General features: G+C 32.4%; 1 protein-coding gene and 1 pseudogene across 5 annotated transcripts in view; both read left to right on the forward strand.

The window, feature by feature from the left end:
- The window catches only part of LOC107639948, an 81,141-nt gene that overhangs the window by 19,642 nt on the left and 50,149 nt on the right, over window positions 1-11,350 (forward strand). The gene's annotated exons all lie outside the window — the stretch shown is intronic.
- Window positions 1,211-3,191, forward strand: LOC107639937 (annotated as a pseudogene).

Here is an 11,350-nt window from a genome sequence, read left to right on the forward strand (position 1 = left end):
GCGGCCGTAGAGGAGCTAGAGGTGGTGGTGAGGTAGAGGCCGACGTGGAGGCAGAGGCGGAGAGGATGAGGGTAGCGGTGAGGACGAAGGTGGTGATGACGGAGACGATGGAGGTGACGACGGGGTCAGGGAAGTGGTGGTGGTGGAGGAGGGTACAACGGTGGTGACGGGAGGTCAGGGAGGTGGTGGAGGTGGTTACGAGGGCCACTAAGGTAGAGGTGATGGTGGTCAGGGTGGGAGTACCGGAGGTGGTGATCGTGGTCATCCTGGAGGAGGATAGAGGTGAGGCAGGTGGCCAGAGCCATGTATATGGTTGCGGTGGTGTGTGTGGAAGAGCCATCTGTACATGTATATCCTTACGGTAGAATTCACCAACTTTTAATTANTGTATATGGTTGCGGTGGTGTGTGTGGAAGAGCCATCTGTACATGTATATCCTTACGGTAGAATTCACCAACTTTTAATTATTATGTTTTTGTTTGAAAAGCTTATTAGCGTAAGGGTTTTTTTTTTTTTCAAATAAGCCCTATAAATTAACAAAAGGATGACACTGTTGTGTTGTAATGTAAATGGTAGAGTGAAAGAAAGACACACATAATCATCGTTTCTGATCCCATGGGCTAATTTTTTTTTGTTATGGAAGTAAAAGTGGTGATATACTTTAACATGGTAATTTTTGATGTTTTTTAAAATTGTAGAAGTACACAAATTTCTCAGACTAAAATTTTTTAATTTTTTTTAACACAAATCTCTGGGATCGATTTGTGTACCTCTCAGAAATCCCTGGGATGGATTTGTGTACCTCTCACAAATCATTCGGTCCAATTTCTGTATCTCTAATAAATCGGTCGGTCCGATTTCTGCTTCTCTAGTTAAACGATCCCACGTTCAAGTATAACACCCCCAACAATCCACATTTAAAAAAAACACCAATACCACTCCAATATTAAAAATAAAAAATTCCCCCTCAGGGCCTCACCCTTCAATCTCTATACTCAAATTAACGCACCCTTTTATAACTCCATCATCCACGTTACATTCCTCACTTCTCAGATCACCATTCACTCGGACAAGGAACAAACAAAAACAAACACTAGAGTTTCTCTCTTTTTCTTTTATTTGTTTGATTTTATTTCCGATCTTGTCCCTTCACTGGAGCTGTTGAAACGCGGTCGTTTCGGGGCCATCGCTGCTGAGTTTGAGATTGGAAATGGTGGGAGGAGGGAGCAGGAGGGAGGAGGCGCCGGTCATAAACAGCTCCAACGTGTTCGCAGCGCTCGGAAGCCTCAAGAAGAAGAAGAAGAAGCCTGAGATTCTGAGAAGGAACAGGCTTCATCCAAGGGGAGAGCCTCCTCGTCCTCTTCCACCGCCGCTTCCTCCGCCGCACAACAGCAGGAGAAAAAGGAGGTTTTCTGGGCCCCGGCGCCACTCACGTCGAAGTCATGGGCTGACGTTGACGACGAGGATGATGACGAGTTGACGACTACTACGCCATCACCGCTCCACCTCAATCCATTTGGGGCGCTCCTGTTGCTGCTGCAGCTGAATCCGAGGCCCATGCTGAGGTGAACATAAAACTTTGAGCATTATTTCTTTTTTTAATTGGATTATTCTATTTATGTGTGTTGGATCACTACTGCTGAAATATATGCAATGGCTTGAATCGTTTATTTTTTAACTATGGATGGTGATGATCGTTGGCTTGATGCAGAGTGTGTGTAATTTTTTTCTTTTATTATTGTGTTTTTTATTTTTGAATCCGTTAGTCCTGTGGCATGGATAGCGACTAGACTTGGAAAAGGTGGATTAGTTGAGCTGTTCATGTTCTCACATTTATTTGCCACGAGGTGAACCGAACTGGAATGGATGTTATTCAGTAGGTGTTTTGATTGTGTTGTCTGTGTTCAATGCTGTTTTGAAGGTTGGATTGGATGGGTTGATAATGGTGTCCTTGAGGAGAAAGAGTTGTGTTGAATGTTATTGCATGCATGATTGGAAAGAAAGCTGAGTGTTTCTTTTTATATCTTAAAGATATAATGTTGGATATTCTGTTTGATAATGAGGATCCTGGATTCTGGTCTTGTTCTGGATATCTAGCTCTGGGAAGGTATTTATGTTAACGTAGATGATATCATGTAGCATGGACTTGCCCTTCACGTCCCATTTGGAGTAGTGAAAGCTGAAAGCTGCATAACTGGGCACTTAATTGTTAATTTGTTTTGGCCTTAATGGCAAATTAATAACATAGAAGATGGTTATTATTGTTTCATTGCGACATTGAGCTTCACATTGACTAACTGCAAGACATGTGAATGATTTAATAGCAGGAAAGCTATAGTGAGATAGAAGGCCTTGATGATGCCGAGGATGAACATGAAAATGAATTAGAAGCGCCAGTAGAACCTGAAACTGTTGTTAAGAAGCCTCGTGAGCCTTCGTTGTCTACCAAGGAAACTGAAGAGCAACTTTCAAAGAAGGAATTGAAGAAAAAGGAGCTTGAAGCTGTTTTAGCAGAGCTAGGATTGCAAAAAGAACCCGGAAGCCAGGCTGACTCCCATGGTAATATGATGTTTTTGATATTGTGAAAGAAAAAAAGAAAAAAGATATTATAATTATCTTAGTTCTTTCAAGGAGGTATCTATCTTTTCGGAATTTGTTATTGATTTAACCATGCTGGCTACAAGAATGCTATTTAAATATCTAAAGTATTAAGTTGAGGCTTGAACTTGCTCATGCAAACGTTCGCCAATACATTTGCAAGCCCTGCTAAGATGACTGATTATATAGAAATTTCTTACTTGGAATCTTTTACCTATCCTGGAAAATTCAGGTGCTGAGAAGAAGGTCGAGGATCGCAATGGTGAGTTAGAAAAGGAGAATGCCACCGGTGAAAGCAAAAATGCAAAGAAGAAGAAGAAGGACAAATCTTCAAAGGAGCAGAAAGAATCGCAAGACCTGCCTGATTCTGTGGCTGATGGAAAGACAACTACGGAAACTGCTGGAACGGGGAGGGCAGAGGATGCACCTGTAACTGACGTGAAAGAGCGGCATAAGAAAGTTGCATCTGTGAAGAAGAAAAAATCAAGGAGATGGATGCTGCTGCTAGTGAGGCTGCTGCTAGGAGTGCAAGGCCTGCCGTGGCAAAGAGAAAAGATAAGGCGACTCACTACAATTAGCAGCCTGTGCGGTAAACAGGCTGACAAGTGGCAAAGTACTTGTATCTTCTCTTTGTTTATCCTTTTGTTTTGCCCTTTATATTTTCAGTCTTTCCATTATCATATATGGGCATATGCTCTTTGTTCATTTGCAAATGCAAAATAAACATCGATAGCGGCTTTAGATAAATTGACTATGAGCAAATTTATAATTTTACGTGAGGGAAAATAGGAGTATATGAATCTTTCACTCTGCTACTCTATGTGTACTTATCAAAGTTTTGAAACAAGAAGGTATAATCCATTTTTCTGTCCCATTTGTTTCATTGTATGCGCATCTCCGAGAAAATTCTTGATGAGTTCATCTGATGTATCAGATGCCGTTAGAATACATCAGCGCATTTTTTGAATTTGGGTTGCCTATAATTCCCTTCAGTCTCTCGGAATTTAAGAGAATTAGTAGCATGGTGCAATGTGAGCGTATCATTCTTGTCAAATCAAAGTTCTTTTAAGATCTGATGACGTTGATATGGAGAATGGAGTTGAAATGAATGGGCAAGATGTAATGCTTATAATAAGTAGAGTAACAAATGCTACAACCTATTAATTGGTTGAAGACAGTATAAACGAGAAACAGGAAAATTATAGGAGAAAAGTTTAATTAATTATTTAAAGAAAAAAATATAAAATATAAAAAGTTCTTTTAAATTTTGGTCAAAATTTTAAAATTACTCTTAAATATTTTTTTGTTTCAATTTTATCCTTAAAACTTTTAATTTGCATCAAGTATATCTCTAGTAATTTTTTGGAAAGTTTAGAAGTAATCATTAACAATGCATAACAACTATGTCCGATTCTTTTTGTGATTCAACATGTTTGATTTGCTTATGTTAAAGGTTGTTCTTTGCTTATGTTAAAAGTTGTTCTTGTGAAATTATTGTTAAATAAGTTTAAAAGTTTTTGAAAAATTAATCACCACTCACCTCGAGTATATATGATGCAAATTGAAAACTTTAAGAATAAAATTAAAACTAAATAAAATTTAGAGATATTTTCTAATTTTTTAAAAAATTTTAAGGACAAAAAATATACTTTATTCTTGTTTAAAATACATCGTGTATTTTAAAATAGAAAGCACTAAGTTATTCATTTATAAATTAGCATGAATAAAAGTATCAAAATATAAACTTTTATTTTCTTAGTCAATTAATTTTGAGTTCAAATATTGAATTAAAAAAATAAAAACTATGATGTGAAGTGAATAAAACAGATAGTACCAAAATACAATGATACAGTGTGTAGAAAATAAATTGAATACTAAAGATTCTATTGATAGCACCAAAATTATTTAAAATTGACATAAGAAGTTCAGTAATACGACACAAAAAAATATTGAATCTTTCTAAAAAATATCACAAATTCAATGAATTGAATAATTATCTCACATATAAAACAAAACATAAAAGCTACAAAATAACACCGAAATGTCTTCACTCTAGCCTCAAAATTTTTAATTAAATGATGTGGTAAAACTAAACTTATTTCATAAAGACTTGAGTTCATATTCACAAATTTTAATAGAAAAGAGAATAAGTGAAAAAATATGTAGATAATGTAGCGAAATTAAGTAGAACAAGTGCAAAAATTTGAAAGAGAATGAACAGTGGCATTTATGTATAAAAAGACGACGACATAAAACAACACATAAATTTTTAAAGAATAACAACGAAATGTCTTCACTTTAACACCAAAATTTTCAACTAAATGATGTGATGGCACTAAGAATTTATTTCATGAAGAAATGAGTTGCATATTTACACATTTTAATAGAAAAAATAAGTGGAAAAAATAAGTAGATAACATAGCGACATTAAGCTGAACAAGTACAAAAAATCGAAAGAGAATGAACAGTGTTATTTACGTATAAGAAAAAGTCAACGATGACAATGATAATGATGACGATGATGGAGGAGGAGGAGGAGAAATCAAATGAAAAAAGAAGAAGGCGGAAGAGGAAGTGGTAACCACAACCACAATAACAAAAGAGAAAAATTAGAAAAATGGAGGACGAGGACGAGAAGAAGAAGCAGCAGCAAGAGTGTGTAAGTGAGATGATGAAGAAGAACCATGATAAAAAAAAAAGTGCAAGCAGGGCAAGTGGCGCGTGATGTGAAAACTATTATAACAACTTAGTTGAACTTGGACATGTAACTTATCTGGAGTTGGTTGTAGAGCATTATTATTCAGTATATATACTCTTAATAATTTAATTTTGATGCACTGTCACTATAAAACAGTTTTACATGTGCATCTAATTACGTAATGCCACATCATGAAAAACTACTATTTTCATTGATAGTAAGAATGGCCATCCAAAAAGACAAATGTGATTGTACAACTGTATAAAATATTTTATGTAGTTAGTGCATCAAAATTAAACTCTTACTCTTATATTTCTATGTCAAAAGTAAAAATATGGTATAATATTGAGCATTATACTGAGCTAAATTAAATTATTGTATGTGTTAAATTGAACAAAATTACCTTATTTAACTCAATATTTATAATATCTAAATAAAAAAATATATATAATTTTATGTATATAATCTTTATAATTATATATTTATTACATCTAATATTATATATTTATATAAACAATAATTAATAAATATAAACAAAAGCCAAAATAGTCAAATTATGACTTCTTTTAATCCCTAATTTTAGTACTAAATGTTTTGGTATATAATTAAGAATGCATAGGATGAACTAGTACAAAGGAAGAAAAATGTAAGATAAGTGAATGATCTGGTAAAGACATAGAATTAACAAAATTTATTTTACATCTTACTCAATTTTTGAATAAGACTTTTTAATTAAGAGCTCTTGCTTATATGTATTTTGTATAAAAAAAGTACAAACTTTTTAAATTACGAATAAATATTTTTTAAAGACAAATAATATAATGAACATAAATAAGTTACACACATTTTAAAGAATGCATAGTCAACAAAGATATTTTTTATTAGCATTAACTTAAAATTGTAAAATAGCATGGAGCATTACTTTCTCTCTTTCTTTCTTTTTTCCTTTTTAATTTAGTTTGAAGGAATTAGTAATTGTATTAGTTCCGATGTTTAATATAAAATTTTGATTTGAAATCTGTAAATGATGGCACTCATCAACATAAACAACTGTCCTAGTAATAGGATACTATAAACATTAAAAAACTTATACTTATGGCTAATTTTTTTTTGTTATGGATTGAAGAATTGTATAATCTATTGTTATAGATTGATTGCGTATTTTTTATGGACATGGACCTTATTTTTTTTTTTTTGAAAGTGCAAATTAGAGAGTCCATTTTTGGGGTTGGGAAAAAACGGAGGTCCCAATATTAAATTTAAAGAATTCAAATTTTGAGTTATGACAAACGGGAGTCTCTAATTTGTGTCGGGTGAATTTTTTTTTCATTTTGTACAAATTGATTGATTAGTTTTGTATTAAAAAAAATTTTGAAGATCCAAATTAGTAGGTAGGTTTTGTGAATTAAAAAAAAATAAATTAGAAAAACTTAAATTTGAATCTCCAATTTCTTCTCTAACTCTTCTTCTACACTCGGGATTACACACGGAGCTCCAATAATGATGGAAAACACCACCATTATGTGAAAATGAAAAAGCGCATACTTATAATAAATAAATAAATAAGTTGAAAACAAATTGTAAGGATAAAGAATGACAAATTATTTTTATTATTTGAATTATTAGATGTACAACGAAATCAAATTATGCACATTATTCTGGTGCGATAAGACGTTGGAGGAGCTCCTCGCTGTTAATCTTTTGATTCTATCAAACACAATTATAACTCAACCCAACCAATTCTACAAAAAAACTCAATCATCCGGTCACCTGGCCGGTTGAGCCACCCTCCTAACCAATTTAACCTATCCACTTTTTCTCAAAACCATTGACCTAATTGGTTTAACCTATCCACTTTTTCTCAAAACCATTGACCTAATTGGTTTACATTGACCTAGCCACCCTCCGTTTGCTCATAGTTGCTGGCGACAGAAGCAGTAGGTTCCGGGGCTGGTCGTCTTTGTCGTCTCCTTGATTCGAGTCTCACCACCAGCTTCCTTCACGCAACCAAAGGTTGGTCCCCGATTTGGTGAGTTCCAACAAATTCCCCTATTCTTTCTTTCCCAGTTTTGTTGCTGTAATACATGACTACATTTTGATTTTGTTGTTGAAAATATCACTGAATTAGTATTTTTGCTGCTGAAAATAATCACTGGTATGAGTTTGTTACTAACGTTGCGCTTGCTTCAACTGGGATTATTAGTATCAATGGAGAACCATCAATAGTATACTAACAAGGCTGAAGTCAAAAGAGTAGAAGAGGGTAGCGTTATTATTTCATGCAATATTGGGCAGTACCGGAAGAAAAGTTAAAATTTTAGAAGTATCAAATAATCACAAAGAAGAAGTTTAGAGACAGATACGTTGTTTTGATAATTCTTGAGACTCTCATCCCAACATTTTTTATGAGGGCTTGTTTATTTTCGCGAGGGGGAGACATGAGTTTTTATTTACCAGCATTATGACAAGGACTTAGCTGATGTCTGGGTCGAGGATTGGAACACATTCAAGCTTTATCTAAAGCAATTTTTACAAGCTCTCGCAATATTATATGAAGGGAAGAATCTGTATCATGGAAACATAAAACATTATAATTTGGTAATAAGTGGGGATAGAGCACTTGTTAGTGGAGTTGAGGGAAATCATCTTCCTGATAGTTTCCAAGATCAATTTTTTATTGATGAGATGGTGGATCTACGTGGAGTTTTATTACCTTCACAGAATCTCGGTCAATCTCCAATAAAAATCGATCTGTTTTTAGATTTTATACCATCGTAAGTTAATTTATTCTTTTAGTTAGTATATGATTTTTATTTGAATTTTGTTTATATCTTATAACTAACATTTATTATTATTATTATTATTATTATTATTATTATTATTTCAGGTGTGAATCATAGAATATGATTTTTTGTCATCCGATTATCTTGAATTTTCAACATAAATTATATTATTTTTTTATTGCCAACCAATATTTAAATGAGCATTTAAGAGATTTTGTCGCTCAATACCGTCATCAAAAATTGAAACGCTGCTTCAAACCTGGGGGATAGATCAGTTAAATTGGCTCGATGGAGTGAACCTCGTGAACGATCCGGTGATGATGCAAAGTTTGAACAGTGAAAACTATGGAAATTATGGTACTGTTACTCTTGTGTTTCTTCGATTTGTAAGGAACTGTATAGCTCACCTTAACATGGGATAAATTAAGTTTTTTATATTTATACTTTAAATTTAATTTAATTATAATATTTTGATATTTTCACAAAAATAAATATTATCTAAATATTATATTTTTTAAAATTATGTACTAAGTATTATATAATTTTTTTTTCAAACAGGCAAATGTTGAGGTGTGTCAACAAGCTGAAATTTTGGCGAGAAATATTGAAGAATCCTATCCTGGTTTTCTATTTGCATTACATGGTGCATTTGTGCAAAACAAAATTTATATATTTGATATGCCCTAATGGCTTATCTAAAGCTTTCCAAGCAGCCTTCAGCTATTATCTCGAACTTGGTATGATGATGTTCTTTAAGCATAAACAACTGTTCTCCTAGATATTGGCATCTTAATTCATGTTACCATTTGATATTGAAATAATGCGATGGTTTATGTATTGTCTTGTCTAACAAATTAACATCAGCAGTAATAACAGAGTAATTTTTGTTGCAGACAAAAACTGCAAAATCCACTGTCTTTCGAATAATGGAAAATTAAAGGTTTAAGACTTTATTATATTGCGAGTCTCCAACAATCTATAAGAAGAAGAAAAAGAAGAGAAAAAGCAGAAGCAGCAACAAAACAATTACCGCCACTGTCTCTTTCCTTCTTAATTTATTCCGCCACTGTCTCTTTCCTTCTTAATTTATTATTAAGGTCACTAATCGCTTATTACTGTTCACCGCCACATTTGATATTGACTTTCGTGGTTCAATTTTAAAGATGGATTAATTAACCAACCTTTTTTTTTTCCTTTTTTGATAAGTGCTTTTCTACAATCCTCAAGAGTTAGCGCTTTCTCCATTTCTCTTTCGGTTTAACATATAAATTCTTTAAACTTTTATAGAGCAATTAAGCAGATATGGTTTTCAAAATGGAAGAGTTTAAAACGACTAAATTCCCATTTTGGTCCCTGAGATTCACGTAATTACTCATTTTAGTCCTCAAAATTTAAAATTACCTATATTGGTCCTCTAGATTCAAGTTTGGGCATCAATGTGGTCCCTCGACTCTTTCTGACGATGACTAAACAAACAGAATGCTGAGATGACACCCTCCTTGCCACACTGGATGATGAGTAAACGACTTCGTTTACCCTTGGCATCTAAACAAGTCAGAAATGTCGTCGCTTTGTATATAAAGGGAGAAGAAACGATGGAGACCTAAAATAAAATATTCTTTTTCTTCTCTACCTCCACTATTTTTCATTTTTGACTTATTTGGGCGCCAAGAGTAAACAACGCGTTTACTTATCATCCAGCGTAGCAGTGAGAGTGTTATCTTAGCACTCCTTTTGCCTAATCATCGTCAGAAAGAGTTGAGGGACCATATTAGTGTCCGAACTTGAATCCGGAGGACTAGTATAGGTAATTTTGATTTTCAGGGACCAAATTGAGTAATCGCGTGAATCTCAGGGACCAAAATGAGGATTTAGTCAGTTTAAAACACTAAATTTTAAAATACATAAAATAATTTTTAATATTTATTTTTATTAGACAATATAATTTTTTTTATTAATTATTAACGATAACTATTAAATAGTATTTATACCTCGTCCAAAAATATGAGTTAGGCCCAAAAACATACAAAAAGTCCAAAATATATCCACCATATAACCGACCTCTTAAGAGGTCGGACAAGAACATTACAGGGTGATAACTTTCTCCTGAGAGAGTTATAACCTCCCCTAATACACTGACACTCTCAGGTATAATTAAGTTTCAATATATTTAAACTTGTTAAGACCCTTGCTGACTTAAGTATCGGAGTGTTTTGCAGGTATCACTCCCATCTTCTCACAAACAACTTGGACGACGGCCATAGAACGTGATCCAAGTCAGAATCTGCTCCATTAAAGATTTGGACCTCACATACAAGCCTAAAGACAACATAGTTTCAGGAAACTCTCGAAACATCTAGATTAATAAATTTTAATTTGTAAAATTTTTTATTTATTTATCTCATATTTAATTATATATATATATACAAAAAAGTTTTATATATTTTGACTATGTAGGATATTAATTTAATTTGTAAGTACCATATTTTATAATTATTTTTTTAATGATAAATGATAAAAAAACTAGTATTGTTTGAAGAGATAAAAGAACTCCCATTTAACATGAAATTTTTCACATAAATAATTAAAAAATATTTATATTTTATATAATGAAGGTAATATTTTAAAACTTGCGTGCAATACAAATCAAGTCATCTATGAAGTTATTTGTAAGTTTTTGTTAATAATAAGGTCACTGTGAATGATTTATAAAATTTCAATGTGAAGTTCCTAATACTTTGCAACACTTGAAAAAGAAATGTCTTGATAAATCTAAAAAAATTATATTCATATTTCTTATAAAGTTTTGAGATTCAATAGTTGTAATGTTGTACAAAATAGGTTTGCAGTTAAAGTTATTTGTGCTACTATAGTTAGCAATTATGCAAAAAAAAAAGGATATTTTTTCACTTAGGAATATTTTGTTAAGTTTATTTGGTGTCAATATCTTAAAAGATTAAGTATATAAATATAGCTGTCATAATGCAACTACCTCTCAAATTTAATTGTTATTATTATAGTTTCTACATCGTCTCGATGTAGGTATCATAGGTTAATGATCAAATAATGTTATTTTTTATGATATTTTAATGTTAGTAAATAAATTTATTTTTTTATTATATATTTTAATATATTTTATATTATTTATTGTATTTTTTTATTCTAATTAATAAAAATATTATAAGATGTTAACTTTTGAAAAAGATTAAAAACATTCGAAGAGATTATGTTGGAATTTTTAAAAATTTCAATGACTATTTTAAGATTTTCT

The sequence above is a fragment of the Arachis ipaensis genome, chromosome B01, assembly GCF_000816755.2.
Source record: "Arachis ipaensis cultivar K30076 chromosome B01, Araip1.1, whole genome shotgun sequence".
NCBI classification, from domain to species: Eukaryota; Viridiplantae; Streptophyta; class Magnoliopsida; order Fabales; family Fabaceae; genus Arachis; species Arachis ipaensis.